The sequence below is a fragment of the Acomys minous genome, assembly GCF_964271855.1.
Source record: "Acomys minous genome assembly, chromosome: 20".
Taxonomy (NCBI): domain Eukaryota; kingdom Metazoa; phylum Chordata; class Mammalia; order Rodentia; family Muridae; genus Acomys; species Acomys minous.
In genome coordinates, this window is record NC_140502.1 from 6,949,730 (window position 1) to 6,960,824 (window position 11,095).

General features: G+C 41.9%; 1 pseudogene across 1 annotated transcript; it reads right to left on the reverse strand.

The window, feature by feature from the left end:
• Positions 1 to 2,831: 2,831 nt before the first annotated feature.
• LOC311590768 (actin-like protein 9) lies at positions 2,832 to 10,125 on the reverse strand (annotated as a pseudogene). Its single transcript has 2 exons — positions 10,077 to 10,125; positions 2,832 to 4,010 (listed from the first exon to the last, which is right to left on the reverse strand). The product of its transcript is annotated as an actin-like protein 9 (transcript).
• Positions 10,126 to 11,095: the final 970 nt, after the last annotated feature.

Consider the following 11,095-nt stretch of genomic DNA (forward strand, 5'->3'; position numbering starts at 1 on the left):
CATAGACACTAAGAAGCCACACTCTAACTAGACAAGTTTCCTAGTGAAGGGAAAGAAAGTTAGTTGTAGTGTAAAAATACGAAAAAAATGAAAGACTTGAAAATAGCAGAGACACATCTTAAATCAGGTCAAAAGCAGCCCAGTTTGCAAACCTTCCCTGTATAACATTGGCAGTCACAGCATGCAGCACCAGTCACCCTCTGTGAAATATTGGCACTTAGTATATTATTTTTATTTATTGTTCTTATTATTATAACAAAATTGTAACATGGTTTAATTATTGTTGCTCACTGGAGCACTCACTCCACTATCCCCAATTCCTTTCTTTCCAGGAGGATCTACTCCCCTGTAAAAGTCTGGATATTCTCTGCCTCACTGGTCTGCATTTCAGATGTTCTGTCCAAGTGATAAACACAAGCTGCAAAATTCAGGTCTGAGCACATCTCAGTCTCAGGTATAATACATTAAGGCTCCTGGCAGGAAGATGTGTTGGATATATTTGGTTCCCAGACTACTATTAATAAGCTACTTGTGTGACCACCATTAAAAATGCTATCAGTGGTGTGTTTCAGAAGAGCCATAGGAAGATGTGAGCTAGGGTTCTGGAAGGACCCATGACAGTCAGGACTCATGTGTAGACTCTGTATGCAAAATCCAAGTCAGGGAGAAACAGCCTCATTTGAAGAGCATCCATCATCCAGAGAGAATATTACAGCATGATCCATGATACAGATACAGACTACTCAACCAGGGCCTCTGCTCAGCATTGAGGGGAGAACCAATAATCAAGCAAAATGCAGAGATTTCCTGACTCTGATGAATCTATTAATATCCAATCCATCGTTAACCATGAGAAACTATTATTTGAGTTATAAAACATGACTTTCTTCCCTGTCCCGTACTTCCAACAAATCAATATCCTGTGGTGATCCATTTCTTCATCTATATAATGGATTTCCTCCTCTGTTCATGCTCATCTAAGAAGACAGTTGGGACTTAGAAGCATCCCTGTGTCTAATACCTAGAACATAATACTAGCTGAAAATATTACTGGTTTAATGTGTGAGCTTATTCTATTTCCCGGTAAGATTTTTTTTCTTCTATTCTCATTATGGTTGTATCTTGTGCAAGTCTTGTGCATGCACTCACAGCTTCTGTGAGTTCATGTGTACATTGGCTCAGTTCACTGCGGGTAGACGGTGTTTCACTGCAAATAACCCCCATCTCTGTGACAGCCTCTCTAACAAAAGATTGAAACCGGATAACTGAATTAGGTGTGGTAGAATGGACCTTTACTTCCAACAGTAAGGAGGCAGATGATCACGGATCTCTTGTGAGTTTCAGACCATCCTGATCTACAAAGGCAGTTTCTATGTCAGCCAGGTCTGAGCAATGAAACCATGTCCCAAAGAAGAGGTGAGACATAGAGAGATGCTCAGAGATAAAGAGCATTTGTTAAGAAGATCAGAGATTAATTTTCAGCACTCACATAGATGGCTCATAACTCCAATTCCAGGGGAACTGACTACTTCTTCTATCTTTTATGGGCACCAGGGACTGTCATGGTGTACATACATTTATGCAAGCAAAACACTCATATATATAAAATAAAAGAAATCTGGCAACAATACTAAATAAGCATATTACAAGATTTAAATTAGATGCTTTTTAGCTCTGACCACAAAGGCCACCAAAGACCTTCACTGGAGAGCTGACAGCCTTACCCTGATAGAGGAAAACTCAGGTTGAGAGCAATTGTTGTTTTTACTGAAGAACTGGCATCAGTTTTCAGTACCCATATGGTGGCTTGCAACTATCTATAAATTTAATACCTGTGGAGTTTATGCTCTCTCCTGAAATTCATGGGCATGGGATGTATATGTAATGGACACAAAATATGCAGGCAGCACAGTCATAAAAAATAAATAAAGCAAAAGATATTTAATATAGGCATAGGGGAAGACTTGCTCAGCAGGATTCCAGTAATTAAGGAAATAAGGCCAAAAACTATCAATTAAAGCTTCATGAAATTACAAAGTCTCTTGCATATCAAAATAGCAAAAAAAGCAAATTAAGTCAATAAGTACCTCCTCCGAACAGAAGAAAGTTTTTGCACTCTATATATCTAAAAGAGGAATACTGCCTTGAATATAAAGAACTCAGAAGACTAAACAATAATTTTTTTAAAAGTCAGATATTCTGGTCCCTATGCAGGCTAAAGTACTAACAGTTCTCAAAAGATGTAATGCAAATCATTTTGTTTCCATCCAATACCAGTCAGGAGGACAGTTAAGAAAACTAAAACAGCCAATGCGGTGGCACATGCCTATAACCCCAGCACTGAGGAGGCAGAAGCAGGCAGACTCTACAAATTCAAGGCCAGCCTGGTCTGCATAGTGAGTCCAGGACATCCATGGCTCCAAAGAGAAAACCAGTCTCAAAAAAGTAAGTAAGGAAGGAAAGCTGAAAAGAAGGGAGGGAGGGAGGGGAAAGGAAAGGAAAATTAGTATCAAATGCTACAGTCTGCAGGTGTGTATCTTTCCAAACCTGAGGATGCCTTGGGTGGGCAATTGAGGGAATGATCCCAGGAGGGTGGTTTGATGAGAGTAGAGAAAGGTATTGTGTTAGGGATTCTTGTGAGGAATGAGTAAGAATTAGGGTGTCTAGAGAGTGACTTATGAGAGGTGCTTTAGGTCAGATTTCATAGAGGAAGGTGTGAGGTTCGAGTCCCAGTGGCCTTGGTCTGCAAGTGAGTTTCTCTATGCAGTTCCTGGGTAGGACGGTGGAGAATGGAACATTTGTTAAGACACAACTGGCTCCCTACAGAAACTTTATTCCCACAAACCTCCCCACCCTGTGTTGAACCAAGAGCACTTGCGTTGCACTATATCAGGACCTGGTTCGTCATGCTGCTCACTCAGGATCCCCTGGGACTGGAAAGCACACAACAAGGCCAGAATAGACCCCCCAATCCACCTCAATAGGTTCCCATTGGGCTGGGCCGCCACAACCACGTAAGCCTCCGGAAGAAGACAGCTCAGCCTTGAAACGACTTCCAAATCCAGGGAACACAGAGGAGCCTCCGCACAACAGCACATTTTCTTCCATGTCAGCCTGCAACTCCTGAGGCACAGAACAGAGGCTCTTGGGGAAGACCAAAGATGAAGTTCCCGAGGTCTCTGGGGGATGGAATAATAGCTCAGGACACTGGAAGAACTCCTTCCCCACTGTATCATCTGTCCATCTGGCAGCTTCAGGCATCACTGGAATTTGGCATCAGGGCGCCCTTGCTCCTTCTGGAAATCTGAGGCCACATAGCAGATTTGGAGCTTGATGCTCTCCACAATGTCCGTGTCTTCCTTTTTAAGCGGGAAGCTAGCACTCACGATTTTCTCTGCCAAGAAGGTAGTCAAGTAGTGGCCAGCTAGGTCCAGGTGCTGGATGTCATTTGGGTAGATTGTAGCCTTGAAAGACTGGAACTGTGTAGCTGACCCCGTGGCCAGTGTCTACCACCAGCCCATTAACACATCTGTTAGCACAGACTGACAGCACGGATTGGGAGGCAACATACATGGCAGGGGAGTGTAGCGACTCGAAAGCCACTTCCACCAGCTTCTCACGGTTGCAGGCAGGGTTGAACGGTGGATCGGTGAACAGCAGAGGATGGTCCTGGATGGCCACTTGGAGGTCATTTTCTAGGATGTGGCGACAGAGGAGATCAGCAGCTTCCCAGTCCACCACAATCCCATTATGAACTGGTTGCATCAGGATTAACACTGGGCAAGCATGGGCTGCCTCACCATTAAATGTTTCCTCTTTGGACTGTCCCATGGTGGTTTGTTTCTTGGACTAGAAGCCCAAAATGTTGGCCACAATGTAGGTGGGTTGAGTTTGTACAGCAAAGCCTATCTTACAGGTGCCAGTACCCATGTCGATGACAATGGCGCAATTCTTTGATGGTATCTTGTTACCAACCAGGCCACAGGGTTCTTGTAGCAAATTCTTTTTTACTGAGGTGGGTGAGAGTTCAGATCAAAGGACCTATGGGGCTCCCAGCACTTAGGGCCGTTTACATCCATCATTGCAAGTGCCTTTAGTGAGGCTAATTAGTGGTGTTGACAACTTTACCTGGGAGCAGGAAGAAGAGGCCCAGCCAGGAGCAGGAGGAGCAAAGTGGGAGAGAGGTACACCAGGATGTCTATGAGATCACACTGCCTGCCTTGGCTTCACAATGCAAGGGCAGGGTGCGGTCAGAAGGGGTGCACACTGCCCCAAGTTTCACAGTTGATTAAGACCATAAAGCCAAAGATAAAGAGGTAGATCCGGTTTTGCTGAGTTCTTTTATTCCACATCCTCTCCTCACAACTGGTGTCTACTACCCAGCCATGTGCCCAGTGAAAATAGGAATCAGAATATGGAAAAGCAACTTGGGTTTCTGGGTGTTTTCTGTGCGTTGATGTGTGTACATAGTTTCACCTGTGTATGTGCGTGTGTTTGGTGTGTGTGTGTGTGTGTGTGTGTGTGTGTGTGTGTGTGTGTGTGTACATGTATTCTTGTGTGAGTAGAAGTCTAACATTGTTCCTTATTATACATTCCCTGATAGAGGCTCTGTCTTAGTTACTTTTTATTACCATGACAAGACAACCTGGCAAAGACAACTCTAAGAGAAAGCATTTAATTTGAAGGATCAAGGTTCCAGGGGATTAGAGTCATGTTAGAGAGCATGGCAGCAGGCAAGCAAGAATGGAAATTTAACTGTATCTGATAGCAAATATTTTCTCCATAGGCACAAGACAGAAAAAGAACAAACTGGGAACAGTGTGATCCTCTGAAGTCTCAAAGGCTCTGTGACACATCTTCTCCAATAACCCACACTTTCTAATCCTTCTAAGACAGTGCTCACTCCAGGAAAAGAAACGTTCAAATATATGAGCTTATGGAGCACTGTTCTCACAAAGCATTTAAATGAAACCAGAGCTTACAGAAGCACAGAGTCTTGCAAATCGGTTTACTTTGGGATCCTCTTTCTCTGAGTTACAGGCAGGCTGCTGTGCCTGCATGGAGTGTTGGGTCCTTATTCCAGATCCCCTTGAGGTTTGTAACCTTGGAGCCATCTCCTCAGCCCAGGCTGTCTGGTTATTTTAAAGAATGAGAGACCAGACTGGGAGCGAGGGGTAGGTATATGACAATAAGGATGTTTAAATGTCTCAAGTTCCTTGTGCTTTCTGTCCCTACACCTGCCACAATCATTCTCTCCATTCCCTTCTTTATTAAACAGACTTATGGGTGTTGTGTCTTTAAATCTGTTTGTGCGTGACATGCATACATGGTGTACCTGGAGGCCACAAGATGGCCCTGGATCCATGAAACTGGGGTTACCAGAATCTATTAACCAGTATGAGGGAGCTTGGAACTGAATCCAAGTGTTTTGGAAGAACAATAAATTCTCTTAAGCACTGAGACATCATTCCCAGTTCCCCACTCCCACCGCATTCCGTTCTTGCAGAACAGGAATTTGCCTATTCAAATCTATGCTCCATTCCTTCCTACTGGAAGCTTTCCTAATTTCTACACTGTAGTGATTTTACAGAGAAGGATGCTCTGCGTTCTCTGTGTGTTCTCCATTTCCTCCTGATTCCAGTGAGCCTGGTGCTTCCACTGTACATCACAGGACATAGTCAAAGGCTTAACGGGTAGCTAGCAAGACTAGTGATGTAGCTGGGTTACAAAGCACTTGCCAAGCGTGTATGAGCCTGAGGTTGACCCCCAGGACTGCAGAACAAACCACTAGTAACACTAAAAGCTGATGTGCAGTGAGCTAGGTAAGGTTAGGTTAGTCACTTTAAAACCATGGCTACATCATGCTGATCTCAGATGTCATCTCTTAAATCTAAGTAAAGGAAACCATCTCTTACTTTCTTACTAGGTGTGATAAAGGGAGGGCTAAGATCAACAGAAATGGTTACACTTGACACTTTCAAAGATGTTTTTGTTTTGATTTTACCTATGGGCATTTTGCCCCTATGTTAGTCTATGGTCCATCTATGTACTCACAGAAACCAGAGGAGAGCAATAGATCCCCTGGACTGGAGGTTTCCTTTTGGTGCTCAAAAAATTTGTTCTAGTTGTAAACTGCATTGTTTTGACTTAGTAACTGTTATAAGTGTCTGAGGTGACCATTAAAATACCAGCCTCTTTTGCTTTATAAACAAAGTCCTCATGGGACCTTTACTGGATGTGCTTATGTGATGGACTTGGCATAGTTATGCTTGCTTCCACAGAAGTAGAATTTTTGCCTTGCCTTTTTCATGAGATTCTCAGGCTCATTTCTAACACTAAAACAGCTTAATTTTCTACTTCTGTTTTAATGTCTTCCTTTGCCTGAGTGCCATATTTTTAAAGTATTATTTTTGATCAAATGGATATATGTCATTTAATCCATGCTTTGCAAATACTCAAACACTATTTGTTGGGTTTTGTTGGTTCACATTCACAATAATCAGGGGTGCAGTGAATAAGAACACTCTGCATTGTTTTCAAACATGATTTTCTGTTGTGGTTTGTAAATTCTATAAAGACATAACATGAGTAGGTGAAGCCATTGATTCATGTCATCATTTAAAATTTCATTAGCCAGCCTTGGTTCTACACACCTGAAATCCCAGCACTCAGACATTATGGAAATCCTCTATCAAAGCTGAAGGCTTGTGCATTGGGCCAAGCAGATCCATGGGTTCAATCCCAAAGCTCCTCAAAACAAAAACATTTAAAAATACTGCAGAACATTTAACTTCTCCCTGATTGGATGTCCCAACAGGCAACTGTACGCTCAGCTACCCTTTTTGAAAATATGTTTTTCTAAAGATGAAAATGTAATGTAGCCTTGAGGTGTAGAGAAATCAAAAATTCATGTTATTCATAGGTGCAGCAGTGGATAGCACACCAAGATGGTAAACATTTATTTTCCAAAGGAGCAGAGGGGGTTCAGCCTTGGAAGAAAAAAAAGACTGACCTTGACTAGCTCACTCCAATTACTTTTATTCAATCATTAGACAAAATTAATTGAGACTGGGAAGGATTCCAACTACCAAGGTTATCTTGCCCTTGCTGCCTGAGAGAGCAGACAGCCCACACAACTCTTAGTCCCATTTGATCATGGCTAATCATAATGAAAAATAAAAATCCAAAGTTGACAAGGAGTGTCTTAGGACTAAGGTTTGTACAGCTGTAAGCTCTCACATTCCACCAAGTGCAGACTTTCCATGGAGACATTTTTTTCATGGTTCACGCAGTCTCTAAGTAATGTCTCAGCACAGCAAACACTAGACTGAAGCATTTCACGAAAACCAGACACTAAAGGCTTCACTTTACATGTCACTACAACAGGAAACTCAGTGGTTGAGAGCACTGGTTGCTCTCTCTGCAGAGACATGGATTTTGAGTCTCATTGCTCACATAGTGCCTCATAACCATCTGTGACTCAACTTCCATGAGATTCAAACCTTGTCTGCCTGCTGTAGGGTCTACAATAACATAATCTTAACATACATGAAGGCAAACCATTCTTAGAGAAAAATTTCCTGTGAGAATTTTCTCTGTGACTGTATGTGTGTGTGTGTGTGTGTGTGTGTGTGTGTGTGTGTGTATGCGTGCACGCATGCGCACAACTACCAGTGCCACTGTCTGTGCATGTATGTGTCTGTCTGTCTGTTTGTCTGAGTATGTGAGTATACATTCGTGTGTGTGTGTTTGTATGCATTCATATCTGCCTGTGTGCACGTGTGTGTGTGTGTATGTGTGTGTGTGTCCAGTAATTGGGGGATCAAGATCATTCTTTCTCCATTACATTTACAAGAGGTCATTTAAATTATAATTTTTAAAACATTAAATTATTAAATCTGAGGGAGTAAGGAGGTAGTTGAGTCCAAGGAGGTGGTTAAGTCAGTAAATCATCCCCTGCTGTCCAAATATGAAAACTGGGTTCTGATGTGAAGAACTCAATCAAAAACCCACCTGTAATCTCAAAACTCCTGAGGCAGAACAGAGTGTCCTGAAGAAAGTTAGCCAGATTGACTATCTGAATTGGTGAGCTTAGGTTACATTGAGAGTCTATGCTTGCTAAAGCAGAGAGTGATTGATGAGCATCTTAATTTCAGGTCTTCACATTCCTATATAGGCATGTGTACATTCACTGCTGTGATTTCACTGCTAACTCTAAATGATGCTACTTGCATAGAGATCTTCTAAAATTTATTTGTTTATTGTTTTGCATACCAACCATAATTCCTCCTTCCTCCTCTCTTCCGAATCCTTATCCAACTTCCTTTCCCCTCCCACATCCACACCTCCTCCATTTCACTTCACAAAGGGCGTGCGCCCCAAGGATAGAAAGTTGCCGTGAGACTAGAAGCCTCTTCTATTAAGGCTAGACAAGGAAACTCAGTAAGAGAAAAGTGTCGCCAGGCAGGCAACAGACCCTGCTCCCACTCTTAGGAGTCCCGCAAGGAGACCAAGCTACACAACTGAGTCTTGTAGAGGTTGTACAAAGGGAGACTGCAGCTCCCATGTTGGCGGTTCAGTCTCTGTGATCCCCTTTGAGTCCAGATTAGTGGATTCTGTGGGCTTTCTTGTGGTGCCCATGACTCTTCCGGCTCCTATAATCCTTCTGCCCCTCTTTCTCAGGATTCCCCAAGCTCTGCCTAGTATTTGCTTGTGAATCTCTGCATCTGTTTCCATCAATTTGTAGACGAACCATCTCTGATCTATGTGTATAACAGAATATCATTAAGAATAATTTCATTGACTTTTTTTCCATTCGTATTTGGCTCTATCATAAGCCTCTAGGCTATTCAGTCTCTGGCTCCCAAGTCTCCAGGCAGTGTCAGGGGTGGGCTCACTCTCATGGCATGGGTCCCAAGCTGCACTAGGCATTAATTAGCCACTCCCAAAATATCTGTGCCACCTTTACGCTAGCACATCTTGTAGCCAGGACAAATAGTAGCTCGCAGTCCCTCCATTGGAAGTCTTGTTGGGTTACAGGAGATACCCAGTTGATGCTTTATATCCTCTATTGCTAGGAATAGTAGGTGGGGTCACCCTCAGAGATTCACAGGAGTTTCCAATACACTAGGTTTCTAGCTCATTCCAGAAATCACTTCACCCCATTCCAAGATTCTAGTTGCCTCTGCCAGGACTCTCTCTTTCATCCTCCCCTGAACTCATCCATAAGCCCTTCTGTTCCCATCATTCCACATCCAAATCTCTTTCTTTATCAACACATGATATCTATTCAATTTTCCTTCATGGTGGGAGTCTAGTGTTTCCCTTCTAAGACTTCCTTGTTACTTATCTTCTCTGGGTCTGTGAATTGTAGCATGATTATTTTTACTTTCCTGATAATATCCACTTATAAATGAATACATACTCTATTTGGTTTTTTTGTTTTTTGTTTTTTTGGATCTGGGTTAGCTCACTGAGGAGAATCTTTTCCAGTTCCATCTACGAGACTTTCGTTTTAATTCCTTTTTTTCTTTGACTGAACCATCCAACTCCTCTAACTCGTTTTCAAGTCATAATCTTCAGTATTCCACCTTATCTGCATTTTTTAATGATGATGATGGGCAGACTTTATTACAAAGCACAATGAAGGATTCCTGCTACACATATGTAGGTTGCCTAGGTCCAGCCCATGAATTCTCTTCAGTTGGTTGTTTAGTCTCTGTGAGCTCCCCCCAAGGCCTACATTATTTTCCTCTGTACATCTTGTGGCTCAATCATTTTTTCCTGCCTTTCTTCCCCAAGACTCCCCGAGCTCCACCTATTATTTGGCTGTGGGTCTCTACATTTGTTTGCATCAGCTACTGGATGAAGCTTCTCAGAAAACATTTATGTTAGCCACATATCTGGAAGCATAGTAGAATATCATTAATAGTGTCAGGGATTGTCTTTCTTCCATGAGATGGACCCAATTTGGGACAATCATTACTTGGCCATTCCCTCAATCTCTGTTCCATCTTTATCCCTACACATCTTGTAGGGAAATACAAGGTTTTATGGAGGTGTTGGTGTCCCAATACCTCCACTAGAAGTGCTAGCTGACCTGTAGGGTTGTACTTTAGGCTCCATGTCTAGCACTGCTAAGAGTCTTGGTTAAGGTCCTTTATCATCACAGCAGAAATCATGGTGGTGTGCAGGTAGACACGATGCTAGAAAAGAAGCTAATAGTTCTACATCTGTACTTGAAGGCAGCAGGAAGAGAGAGTAACACTGGGCCTGGTTCAAGCTTCTTACACCTCAAATCTCAACCCCTAGTGGCATGTTTCCTCCAACAAGGCCACATCTACTCCAACGAAGCTGTATGTAGTATTCCTTTCAAATATGCCACACCCTATGAGTGTATGGGAGCCATTTCTACTCGAACAACCACATAAACTTGAGGATGTGTCTCCTTTAAGGCAAAATGTTTGGGAACAAGAAAAAAGTAATTATCCTGTAAATTAATTTTTTATTTAAAGTTAGCATAGCTAAATAGTAAGTAATGATTTAGATAAGTATAAACAATACCCACTTTTATTTTTTAAATTTTATCAATTAAATATTTGATGTTATTCCACAATATCTTGGCCCAGTATGTAGTAGATGATTTTGTAATGTTGGTAATATTAAAATTTCTCAAATAATTTGCTAGCATAAGTATTGTTAGTAATCAATTGTAATGAGAGTCCTAGAAATAAAATTTTTAAGAGCTATTTAACAAAGACAGTTTCCAAATGTGACACAATGGCATTTTCCTGGAGTCACCAGGGCCCCATCCTAGGCCTGGGACTATGCTTTATAGCTGACTACTTAGGAAAAGACATTATGCACTCTGAGCACAGAAAAGAAAGTTGCAACACAAACTGATGTAGTTTCAGATGTCAAGTCCATTCACTACCAGAAGCTTGGAATATTGTATAAAATAATATCTTTGTACTGTGTACAATAATAGAAGTTGGCTTTCATGAACCTTAACTGCCCCTTTTGCCAGAGTATGATCATATATCTGACTAAAGACAACCATAAGAAATGAGCAAACAAACAAAAAACACAAAACCTA